Genomic DNA, 14,039 nt, shown 5'->3' with positions numbered 1-14,039 from the left:
GCTAGAATTGCAACCAAGAATAACCTACTAAGCAAAACTGAATGTAATACTTGTGGAGGGGAGGGGAATGGATATTTAATTAAATAGAGGTCTTTCAAGTATTTCTGCTGAAAAGACCAGAGTTGAGTAGAAAATCTGACTTTCAAACACAAGACTCAAGAAAAGCATAAAAAGGTAAACATGAAAGGGATATCATAAGGGCCTCAATGAAGTTAAACTGCTTACATTATTATATGGAAAAGTGATACATGTAACTCCTAAGAACTTTATAATTTTTAAGGTAATTGGAGGTCTACATAGACAGAGAACATGAGTATGAGTCATTTGTATTAAGATGATCTCAAAAACTATGGGATGAGAAAAAAGGATGTTCTCAGAAAAAGGGAAGGGAGAAGTAGAATGGGGAAAATTTTCTCACATAAAAGAGTCAGGCAAGGAAGACACTTTAGAGAAAAGGGGAAATTTGGGTTTGAGGGTGATGGGCAATGTTTGAACCTCACTTTCATTGGAATTGGTTCAAAAAAGGAAGAATGTACATACATACTCAGTTGGGTATTGAAATCTATCTTGTCAAAAATGGAAATAAAAGGGGAAAAGGAAAAAAAGATATTGAAGGAATAATAAAAGGGAGGGTGGATTAAGGGAGGTAATATTAGATACAAAATGGACCTTTGAGAAAGGACAGGATAAAAAGAGGGAGAGAAGGATAAACAGATTAAAATGAGATGGAGTGAAAAACACAGTTAGTAAACATAACTTATGAATGTGAATAGGATGAGTTCACCCATAAAATGGAAAAATGGATTAGAAACCAGAATTTGACAATGCATTGTTAAGAGACAAACTTGGAACAGAAAGACACATGCAAAGTTGAATAAAAAGCTAGAGCAGAATCTATTAGACTGCAGCTGAAATGAAAAAGGCAGGGGTAGCAATCATGATCCCAAGCAAAGCAAAAACAAAAACAGACCTAATTAAAAGGGTTAATCAGGAAAACTATAACATATGTAAAACTAAAGGTACCATAGATAATGAAGTAATATAAAAAAATTGTAGCAAGTTTCTATGATAAATGCCTTCTTTCTCAAATATATAGGGAACTGAGTAAATTTCTAAAAATAACAACCATTTTTCAATTGATAAATGATCAAAGGATATGAACAGCAATTTTCAGAAGAATAAATCAAAGTAATCAATGGTAATATGGAAAAAATGCTCTAAATCATGATTGATTAGGGAAATGCAAATTAAAACAATTCTGAGGTACCACCTCACACCTATCATAAATACAATTGTTACAGGGGATGAGGAAAAATAGATACATTAATGAACTGTTGATAGAGTTGAAAACTGGTTCAACTATACTGGAGAAAAATTTGGAACCATGCCCAAAGTGCTATAAAATTGTGCATATCCTTTGACTCAGCAATACCACTATTATGTCTGTACCCCAAAGAGATCAAAGAAAAAGACAAAGGACCTTCATGAACAAATATTTATAGCAGCTCTTTATATGGTGCAAATAAAAGGAAATTTAGGGGATACTTATCAATTGGGGAATGACTGAATAATTTGTGGCATATGATTGTGATGGAACACTATTGTGCCATAGTAAATGATGAGGGGAGTGGTTTTAGGAAAAGAAAAAAAAACTTATCAAGAACAATATGAACTAATGTAAAGTGAAGTAAGAAAAAATAGGAGATCATTGTGCACAGTATCTGTAATGCTATAATGATGATCACCTGTGAAAGATTTGGCTACTCTGATCAATACAATGTTCAAAGACAATTCCAAAGGAGTCATAATGAGAAAAAAATACTATTAGCCTTCAGAGAGAGAGAACTGATGAACTCTGGGTAGAAACTGAACTATAATTTTCTCACTTTATTTTTTTGTTTTATATTTTTGTGATATGGCTAATTTGGAAATATATTTTGCGTGATTTCACATGTATAATTGATGATTTTGTTTGTATGCAGGGTCCTACTATATTTTGTTCACATTAAATAATGCTATTCTACTTCTTAAAAAGGTCTATTTAAAGTATGTTAAAATTTGGTTTTTTTTTCCTTTTTGATGTTGTTATTTTTTTTTTAGTATCTGTGTTCATTCTGAACATGTGTGCTTTTAAACAAGTTCCCATCAGACGTCAGCAGAAGGAGGCTGCATCCACATACCATGTTACAGAAAGCTCTATAATAAATCCAGTTGGCAGAATGAACTGATCCCTTGTACCTCGAGCAACACATTGCTCTGTCATTGACTTACAGGTCTCTTTACCTACAAAAACAGATATACTGAAAGTTGGAAGGTAAATAGTGAGTTTGAAAGGAAACTCTTGAATTCTATCTTCTCACATAAGGGAAGTCGAATCTAAGAGGTAGAAATATATGTTTTCACTGACTCATTCTCCCTCTCCCTTCACAACCCTGGAGCCTGCAATTGTTTATCTATTGAAAAAATAGGAGGAGAGGTAAAGAAAGAAAGTGAATCAATATACCAGATAACTGTTCAAAGACCATTTTTTCTTCTAGAAAGATTGTCTAGAGTAGACACTTTTAGTGGAGAAAAGAGAGGAAACTTTTCTCCCTCCATTATTAAAATGTGTAAAATAAACAGTAACCACAAAAACATTAAATGAGGTTATACCTAAGCTGCAAAACTCTTCTAATGAAATCTAGAATGTCAAAAATACTTCCACAAAGCCTAATTTGCAGCTTGGTGAAATAAAACTGCACCAATATATATCAACATTTTAACCAGAAGTTAAAGATTTAGCATTTAGTTGGTTTCATAATTCACCAAAAGTAAGGCACAGCACACAACTTACAGTCTCACAGGAAACATTGATACCTCATTTGCAGAGCCATAACTAGGGCAGAATGAGTAGGGCTTTGCCCTAGGGCTCTGAAATTTAAAAGTAGTTGACACCAATTGTGCTGCTTCTGAAGGATAGAAACAACTGAGTTTAACACCTAGGTAATATGAATAATTGCTTAAAAAAGATAGGTACCAGATAGTGTGCTTCCTCTTCTGCCATCACTTCACCCTGGGTGAACACTTTCATGACCCTCCCTTCCATACTCCCTCTCCCCATTCCAGAGTCTGTCTCCCCTGTAGTTTCCCCAATTCCTCTCCACTTACCTACTCAATTGAATTTTCCTAAGTTTTATCTAATGGTTATGGCTCTGCTGATTTGGCAAAAAGATGGAGAACTTTAGTGGCTTGTGTTATAAAGACTTTTACTGTTACAAAGCTCTTTCTAATATATTAGAACACTTAATCCTTGCAACATGTGACATTGGTTGAGCAAGTACTATCCCCATGTTTCAGTAGTGGGATCTGAAGTTCAGAAAAGTGTAAAGACTTGGCCAAGCAGATACACAAAAGATATGAGAGCTAGGAGGTCAGATCTTCCAGTCTCCAAAGCCAAGGTCATCAGGTAGCATGGGGTAGCTGTTACCAAGGGAAAGAAAGTATGCCTAATTAGTCAATTTAACTCAATGTACATAAGAACTGTAAAATACTTCTAATAAAAAGTGTGGGAGATTTGGAACAACAGATGTAATAAAAATGACCTGTAGCTTCTAGGCCATTTTCAATTGTAAAACCTCAAAATAAAGGGAGTTGTTTCCCATAAAACTTATATAACAATACGTTCCTGGAAGCTGGATTAAATGCTTGTTGAGATGTTCTAACTACAAAATATTGCATAGTTAATCAAGGGAACAAGTAGAGAAAGAAAAAAAATTAAATTTTACTCCAGAGAAGAGTATAAGTGTGATTCAATGTGTCAGTCAGTAGGAGCTAATACCTATAGCCTAGAGTTTATTTTGTTTTGTTTTGTTTTGTTTAATTTCCTTCACTTTTGAGCTTTCTCAGTTGGGGCAATTCCAAGTGAGCTGTCTTTCTCTCTTTCTTTTACTTTGCTGTCAACCAGCGGTTGTTCTTTATATATTTCTCAAAAACAGTCTATGGTTGTGTCAAAATAGTACAAAGCAAACTAGAGAATTGATAATTGCCTGGCAATTTGATCAACAGATGGGATAATTTGGAAACAAAACCCATTCCAGAGTACCGATGCACAGAATTTGCTCAGTAAAATTCATATCTCTATTTTCTTGTGAGTATTAAGAAGGAATACACAAGAATCTCCTATCACTCAACTTTTATTAAATGCTCACAATGTGTCAAGCTCTCTGCTAAGTACTGAAGACAAGCCAAAAAAATACAAAAACAACCCTTACCCTCAAGGAACTTTCATTCTAATTTATCTTGACACACATATAACCATTCTGGGGTCATAATCATAAGCAGGAGTAGGGGACATTGTTCCACTTTGAACCAGTTTAACCTGGAACTCTAGATTCCTTGCCATCCTCCTTTTTTTTTTATCATATATTCCTATCAGGGAATAAGAACACCCATGTGCTACCTCTGCCACTGATAGGTTGAGTGTTTTGGGCAAGTCATTTCTCCTCTCTTGAACCCCATTTCTCCATATGTAAAACTAGGAGCTTGGAATAGATGACCTTAGGATAGCCCATTTATACTATGACTCTGAGACTCTCATTTTTAATGCCTGTTAGTACAGAATTCTTGTCAGTGGCTTTGATTGCTAAATATCTTTGAAGATACAGAAGTAGCTTCAAAGGATCCCTATTAATTCAGTCAAGCTGAAACTACTGTTCTGATGGTTAAGAGGGTTTGACATCCCTTTGTTCCAAATTAGCATCAATAAACATTCATTGATATCTATAACTGCACTCAAAGCAACAGTAGTAATTTTACTGTTAGGTATCATATAGGGCTCTTCCCATTTTCCAGTAGGTGGGAATGAATATCTTCTTATGAATGAGCCTGGCTGGAGTGGATCATCCATGTTGGGAGGGGTAGGTGTAGACTTCCCAGTAATATATCCGGAATTCTGTAGAAATTTAAGATGCTGCTTACATTGTTAAAGAAAAAAAACTTAAGGGGCACATACCGAATTTGCTGATGTAGATGATTCAATTTTCTTTCTATTTCCCATAGTTCTTCCTGTGCCAAACCATACTCTGGGCCTAAAGAATGAAAGAGAAGTCTCCTTTTATACTCTTTAGGATAGGCAAAGGTCTCTGTATCTCCTCAACTATATCCTTCCCTTCTTTAGAAAAGGAAGAGCTCAGTTTTCCCCACTATGCATGAGAGAATTGATTCTTGGCCCCATAATTAAATTGAAGACATTCCTTAGCATAGTGTTTTGAAAGAGGTGTTGAATTAGGTTAGCATGATGGCTGTACTACTTAGTATCCATTTGACGTTGAACAATAATTTTACCTCTTTTGGGTCTCAGTGCCTTATCAAAATATTGAAAGATTTAGACTAGATAACCTAAGGATTGCCTGAAGAAGGAACAATACTCTGAAAGGGAAGGCAGCTTTCCCATCCACTCTTCCAAATGAGTCAGTGGATAGAGCACCTAAATTCAAATCTGACCTCAGATACTTACTTGCTGAATGACCCTGGGCAAGTCACTTACCTCAGTTTGCTTCAGTTTTATTATCTGCAAAATGAACTGGAGAAGGAAATGGAAAACCATTCCAGTATTTTTTTCCAAGAAAACCCTAAACGAGGTCATGAAGACTCAGACAAGACTGAAACAACTGAACAGCAAAGTAATCTTGGGTAGGGATACTTAATTGCTATAGGGATCAGGAAAGACCCTAGCATTAGAGCTGACCTTTAATAAAGGTAGAAATTCAAAGAGATATATGTAGAAGAAAATGCATCCTATGTACGTCCCAAGGCTCCAAAGAAAAATGGAATGTCATGTAAAGGAGACACCAAATAGGACAGTTTGGTTTGACAGTAGAACACATGACAGTGAAATAATGTGAACTAAGAAAGACAAATCAGTGCCAAATTGTGAAGGGCTTTAAGTACTGAAAAAGAGGAGTTTGTATTTTGTCCATAGAGGCAGCAGAGAGCCACTGAAACTTCTTGAATACTGACTAGACTTTAGATACATTTTAGGAGAGTGAATTAGAAAGAAAAGAGACTAGAAGCAGGAAAAACAATTAGGAAACTATTATAGTAGTGCAGGTGAAAGGTGTTGGGGCCCTGAACTACAGCAGTAGCTGTGTGAGTAGACAGGAGGAGGCAGTTGCAATAGATCTATGGAGGTGGGAGAAAAAGCCATCAATATAGCAATGAAAAGATGATTGATTACTTTGAATACAGATGTATCATTTGAATAGGTGATTCAGAAGCCAGTTTACAAAGGGTCAATGAGAACTCTCAATGGATAGGAATTTTGAAGTTTCATTTTAAATGAGTGTCCATATGCTAGACATCATGTAAACAATGAATAGACAAGTTGCTTATACAGTACCCCAATGAAGGCTGGAAGGCTTTTTATGTACATGATAAAGCATAAGATTTTAAATTAATTTTTATCATAATGTGGCTCCATATTTTTCTTGGAAACATATTTGAATATTTTAATGGGAAGTCTAATTACCAACTATATTATATAAGGGGTCTCCATGGAAGTTCTACTGCAAGGCTACACCATAGCATGTCAGTAACTCTAGATGCCTTTTTTTGTTGTTGTTGTGAAATGTTTTTTTCATATATGTTTGGACTCAGGTGATCTGGTTGTCATAATCCCTTCTTTTATTTATATTTTTCTTGTTAATTTATTTCCTTATGTTCAAGTTCTTTAATTGAGTTTTCTTTCCCCTGAGATCATTGATATTTTCAATATTTTTCCCCTTATATTATTGTTCATTTCCTGACCACTTCTCCTTTGATGACAGTTTCCCTGAGGCCTGATCCTCAAACTGATTTCAGTCTCCTCCAATACTGGACAATTAATATTTCACTGACCTCATTCTTGGTACCAAGTGACTTATGGGGGAACAGAACTGTTCCTAGATAGTTGGGTGATGGCTCTTTCCCCCAGGGATAGTGGAGTGCCATATAGCCATACTCATGTTCTAAGTTCCCTGTTTTCTACAGTTCTCCAGATGATCTCTGTTATGCTATAGAATACTGGCACATTGCTGTCCTGCCTTTTGTTAGTTGAGGGCACTGGAGTGTATTGTGGAATTGGGGGAGAGTTTTGCTGTAAGACCATAGGTTGACTTGTACAGCCCTGTCAGTGCATGGTGGGTAATAGGGAAGTGGATGCTAAGTGAGTGTGTTAGTCTCTAGGCTAGTTTCCTCTGCTGTCAGTTCATCAAATTGTTGCCTCATTAGTGTGGGGTGTATAGGATGTGGGAGGGCTAGCACCTGTGGTATGAGGGCTTGTTGACTCTTTTTCAGGGTTGCTTATCCACCTTTGGTGTCCACCTGTCCCCCAACTTTCACTTGTGGCTCTAAGAACATGTGACATGTACAGTGGCTACATCCCAGTAAAACCATCTTGGCAGAAGGACAAAACAAGGTTGAGGGTAATAGAGGGGCCTCAAACCCATCAATGAGTTAGGGGATGTCTACCCCAAGCGTTTTAAGATATCCTCCAGCAGAATGGGCAGCTGAGAACAAGTTGTTCCAATGGCAAGGAAGGCAGCTAAAGCAGTCACTGTGGAGCATTTAGAGCTTGGTCAGACATGGAAGATATTAAGGTCATCCACTGTATTCCAGGTCATAGACAGTCATCTTGACTTTAGTCCTGCCACTGGACTTCAATGACTCTAGAAGACAGAGTGAAGCTGACAACTCTATAAAGTCTGCCTCACTTAAATACAATTCATGTGCAAGTTAAGACATCAGACATGATGTCATTGGTCCTCTGAAAATTAAAGACAGAAAACAAACAAAAAAACTTCATTAGTGTACTTGGTGTGCTAGATCATGGAGGCAGTAGCAATTGATTTATCTTTTCTGCATAGTTCTTGTTTTGGAGCATTTGAGAGGTTGTGATATTTGGGAAAAATGTTTAGTATGCCAGCTTGTTGATCATGTGACCCCAAAGTCTCTAAATTTGAATTCTTGAAGAATATGATGTGTAATTATATGCTCCACTAGGTGAAAATAGCTTGGTTAAGCTGTACAAAAGTGCCAGATATAGTCTTAGAAACAGGCTGTGCCTATCGTCCAAGGTCAGCATTATGGAGGACTTCAAAAATTGAGCTAAATAGTTTGTATTATACTTTGGAAGTGATATGGAGGTACTAAATTCTTTTGTAATGGAATGAAATTGTCAGATCTCTGCCTCAGGAAGATTATTGAGGCAAGCATGTGTAGGATTGGCAGTATGGAGAGATGCAGAGGCTAAGCGGTGTATGAGATAGTTAGTCTTGAAGCCAAGAAAACCTAGGTTTAAGTACTACCTCGTACTGACTGGGAGACTCTTGGCAAGTCACTAACTTCTCAGTATCCTAGGCAATACTCTAAGACTTCAACTTCCAGTTTGGTTGCTGACATGCATTAATAGAGGGAGTTTACTTAGTTGTAAATTCCTTATATCAGTGTTATCACAGGCTTATTGTTTATCTCACCTGTAAAGGATATAATGGAGAGGTGAGATGCTGGTGGTAGGAAAACCAGTAAGGGGATCCTAAAAAGAATCCAGCAGAGAGATTGTGAGGGCATAAACCAAGGAGGTCATTGTAAGAGAAGGTGACAGATATAAAAGATACTGTGTAGCTATAATTTGCTGAACTCAAAAATTGATTCACTACAGGGAAATGGGGAGAGGTAGGCAATTATGATTTTGAGATTGATGATAAAACCAGGTTACTCAGAAGATGATGATATCCAATAGAAAGCTAGGAAAGTTTGGAGGAATAATGGACATAAGGGAAATAATTATAACTTTAATTTTGGATATATTAAGTTTGAGATGTTAATAGTCTATACAGAAAGAAAAGTCTAGTTGGCATTTGGAGATGCATTACCAGAGTTTAGGATAGAGATTTGGGAAGGATACTTATGTCTGGGCATCATTTGCATGAAAATGATAATTGAACACACAGGAGAAAGTATAGCAAGAGAAGAAAAGAGGTCCTAGGGAAGAGATTCAGAAGACATTCACTCTAAGGGATTGGGAGATGGATGATGAACTAGCAAAGGAGACTAAAAAATAGAAAATTAGGAAAGAGCAATATCATGAAAGCCAAGGGAGGAGAGAGTTTCTCGGCAGAAGTATAATTGAAACTATCAAAAGCTGCTGACAATAAGGATAAGAACTATGATCCTATGATCTCAATGAAATGCACAGCATTTAAAAAAAGAATTGGTTTAATAAACCAGAAGAAACATCAAATGGATGAAAAAATATATGTAGTTTTTGAGATGATGTGAGATAGGCAGCCCATGGAGTTGATCCATCTAGTAAATGGAGATCAGACTTTAAATGCAGGAAAAGCACAAATTGGAGAACATTCGGGGAATTATGTAGTACTTTCAGTGTTTCTAAGTTGATTGCTGGCTTGAAATACAGTATTCTCCTAATGGTGCTGTAAGAGCACACATACTGCTTGTGGAATGTCACAAGCACAAATGAATCAGAGTTGTAGCTGACTCAAAGTATAGTGGAAAAGTGTGTAGTGTTACTGGATACAAGAAGAAAAGTTCAACTTGCTCACTGTAGATACTATTATAAAGAATCAATCAAGGAAGAATAAATGATCATACCCAGTTATCTTAATAGATGTGAGCATTGATGTATTGCTATTCAATGATCCTGTAATGATCATTAAGAAAGGTGTGAAACAAGGAATTACATTAAGCAAAAAGCATTTTCTACAACATCTTTTAAATGATGATCTTCAATCAAGAAGTGCTATAAACAAGAGGTAGGGTAGCCAATAGGGTAGGCATCAGGTAGTAACCATAGGTTTTCCTCCCCTTTAGCTGTAGCAACTCTTTATTGAGGTGTGTAAAGGTTGTGGTCTATAGTACGAGAGAGAGTGTACCCTCAGATAAAATTATGGAGCTTTGTAGTTCAAATATGTTTAAAGATATATAGATAGAGATAAAGAGAGATATAAAATGTATGTATGTATATGTATGTGTGTATATACATATATACATAAATATATACATATATACATAAATATACACGTACAAATTATGCTTATGCACACCCTTTCTAGCAATATGCCTAATGCACAAAGCAAGGTTAATCTGTATTGGCTTTTTTGGGGAGTAGGTTGTCCATAAACTCCATATTGCCAAGACCCATTAGTGTGCCATGGCCTATATGGATCTATGGATCTATAGTTGAAAGGGTATTTGAAGTCACCAAGTCCAACTCTCTCACTTTAGACTTGGGAAAACTAAGTCCCTGAGCAACCTGCCCAAGGTCACAAACGTGGTCAATGGCAAATCTAGCATTTGAATTCAGCTCCCATGGCTCCAAATTTGAATTCAGCTCCCATGACTCCAAATTGATCACTTTTTTCTATCATACCACACTGACTATATTCACGTTTAAGCAAATGTTTTATTGTGAAGACTTTGTGCCATTAGGTTTGGACATTATTTCTTAGATAACTGTATTCCTCGTGAATTCTTACCTGCTTCCACCTCAAATCTTAGCAAAGTAGTTTTATTTACTTCCTTGGTATTCAGTCCCCACTGACGTGATTTGGGGAAGGGGAGTATAAACACCATTCAGATTTTAACCCACTGAGCTATTGTTGCCTTTGGAAACTGCAATACCTCATTTACCTCTATTCTTGTCACTGGCATATTTCCATAAACAGTTGTGAGCTCTAAATCTTGGTGGAGCAGAATGTTAACGAGATTCATTTGTTCTAATCAGTGGCTCATTCAGCATGAAGAAGTAAATGATACCCCAGCTTATTTTATTTATTTTTTATATTGCTTTTTGCTAAAACTGTAAAAACCAAAGGCCTTAGATACTGTAATGTGTAGGCATAAACTCTTAGCAGGATGCAAATACCTAGTTAATAGCTAAAGAGTATATGGCATCTGGGGCTATGTGGTCTTCTTTATGGAAGTAATAAAAAATTAGGAGATATTTGGCCATTAATTTTTCACATAGAATGTTAATGATATATAAAATTGATGATCATTTTTAAATTTGTGAATTTAAAAGATAGTCTAATATACATATATACACACATATATCTATGTATATGTATATCTATGTGTGTGTATATATACACATACATATATACATACATACATACATACATACATATCTATATCTATCTATCTATCTATTTATCTATCCATCTATCTATCTATATGGATATGGGTGGGTGTATGGGATGTTCAGGGGAAGGACTAGCATCTCTGGTGTGCAGGCATACCAAACCCTTTTTTAGGGCTGCTCATATCCCTTTGGTGTCTACCTGGCTCCAAGAAAATAAAGCCTATGCAATAGCCACACCCTGGCAAATGGGCTAAACCAGGTTGAGGGGAACTGACGAACTTCTATACTGTTCATGAGTTAGAGGGATGTCTACCCCCAGCACGTGAAGACTTCTCTCAGTGGAATTGGCAGATGACAACAGTTTGTTCCAATAGTCATGAAGGCAGCTGAAGCAGGAGTTGTGGAGTGCATAGAATTTGGTCAGACATTGGAGACACCAAGTTCATTCGCTGCATTCCAGGCCATAGACAGTCATCTGGACTTTAGTCCTGCCACTGGACTTCAATGACTCTAGAAGAGAGAATGAGGCTAACAACTCTGTACAACTCTGTTTCACTTAAATCCAATTCATGTGCAAGTCACGATATTAACCATAATGTTATTGGTCCTCTCTGAAAACTAAGGACAACCAACAACACCACAAGGTCACCCCAAGGCCACACATTATGGTCCAGTAGAAAGAACACCTAACTAGGGGTCAAGAGACCTGAGTCATTGCCTCGGCTCTACTACTAGCTGTTTGACCTTACTCTCAGGGCTTCAGTTTCCTCAGTCACAAAGAAAGATTAGTCAATATTCATGGGGTTTTCTAGCTCTAATAAAGGTGAAGACTTTTTCTCAGTCCTCAGTACTTGATGTCTTTGTAGCTATTGGCATTGTCCCTTCTTCTCTTGCTGGATTCTCATCATTTTCTCATATAAATGGGGATAGGCAGAGTGTGAATCAGGCCCTCTTCTCTTTTCTCTACATTGTCTCCCTTGGTGATTTTACCAGTTCCTACTCATTCCTGTGAAAATGATTCCAGGGCCAACAATAGGAATCTGCTGAGAAGAGGAGGCTGAGCTGAGTGTATGGTTCAGGTTAGAACCTCATCAGTTGAAGAGTGAAACAAAACTATGACGTAAAAATTCCTGAGTTCTTTGGAGCCAGAAACACCTTGAGATATACCAGAACTACGAACTGCTACTATGCATTCTGGGGGCCTGCAGAGCCAGAGATTGGAGGTAGTTGTCCCTACCACTTTGTTGATGTAGCTGGTTAAGGAAGTGTTATGATTCACTTTCTGGTAGAGCCTACACATTAGGTAGAGTAGAATGGGGAAAGTTCAAAATGAGAAACACTCTGCACCTATGACTTAAAAGGAAATAATTTTTAAAAGGTGTGTTTTTCCGTAAGATAAAACTTTATTTCATTGACATTTCTGACAGTGGTACTCTATCTCCTTATATAGTTACCTGCTGTGAAACCTCCACTCCTACTGCCATCTTCCCTTGTATTTGGCATTCCCAAGAAGATATGGTTCCCAACTTAACCCAGCTTCTGCTTTAGAATCTTGGTTTGGCCTTAACCCTCCTTTTTATTTTTTTTTCCCCAGGAGAGAACTTCCCTGCAATCTTTGTGATTGCATTAATCACTTGGACATATAAGCATTAAGGACAGAGCTCATTTGGTATTCTGAGCAAATTTGCTTTCAATGCAGTTTAATTTAATTTGAGGGATTGTAAAGGATAAGGAGAAGGGAAGAGGAGAGAAGATAGAGAGAGAGAGAGACAGGAGGAGATAAAAGGAGAGGGGGAGTGGGAAAAGGGAGAATGAATAGGAATTGGTCCCCATCCTCTTGATACTTGTAATCTAGCAGATCAAATTAATAGAATCTGAAGGCCATGGCTCATATACTAGGATCAACCAATTGCTACTTTGACAAAGACATGTCAATTCATTACACTCAGCTTCCCCCTCCCGCCAAGTATTAGTCTTTTTATGTCTAGATGTTTGAAGCCAGTTCTGGTCTCCAAATTCCTCTAAGTTGACTAAAGCGGGGCACTTCTCACCTTAACCACCCACATTTGCTCACCATGGCAACAACATTCTCTAAGTGTGGGCAGAAATCTACCGATATATAGGAAATCCTATGACCATGTATTTATTGTATGTGAAGGCTTGGATAAGGCAAGCAGTAAAGGGACATAAGTGTCCCTGGGAGGGAGGAGAAGCAGGCTCAATTGCAGTTCCTATAAAAAATGATCTCCAAGGCTGTTCTAAGAGAAGGCTCACTGCTGATGCAGAGTTAACAATAGGAGTCCTCTCTTCCTCGGAAAGCAGAGGACTAAGCTCCACTCCAAAGACAATCTGCTTTCCAGGGTCATTTGATACATGCCATCTTGGCTGCTGTGGTGCCTAACAAAAGCTCCAGCTGTGATGCAGACAGCTGTCTAATAGTGAGAGAATGAAGGCCACCTGCACATCACACCAGATCATCAACTATCCATCAGAAATGGTGGGAACAGCTGGTTGTCAGGCTGAATTTGGAGTGGATTAGAACCACAATGACTTATAGATACAGACTCCTGTTTGCAGGGACCTGAAGTAGCATCCTACTGTCAATGAGAGGTTTTTTTTAAACAAACAATTTAATATCATTCCCTTCTAATTTCTTATTCTCTTCTCAGTGATTATCTTAATAATCTATATAGTATACATTTTTAAATAGGCTTTTCTCACCAGTGGGATTGTAATACTGATATTCTTTAAAGCTGATGAGAACTTACATTCCTTTGTAATGGCCAAAAAATTGTATTTAGTATCTGTGGCTTAGTAGAAAGAGACTTGTCTGTATGGGAGGAAAACAGAAAGAGTAAATAGTTGAGCATAAAAAATGAAACATGAGAATCTCCTGGAACAATTTTCACCAAGTAATCAGAAG

This window comes from Vombatus ursinus, unplaced genomic scaffold, assembly GCF_900497805.2.
Source record: "Vombatus ursinus unplaced genomic scaffold, bare-nosed wombat genome assembly UNPS02000580.1, whole genome shotgun sequence".
Classification (NCBI taxonomy): domain Eukaryota; kingdom Metazoa; phylum Chordata; class Mammalia; order Diprotodontia; family Vombatidae; genus Vombatus; species Vombatus ursinus.
The sequence above is the reverse complement of the archived record's forward strand: the minus strand, read 5'-3'. Positions refer to the sequence as shown.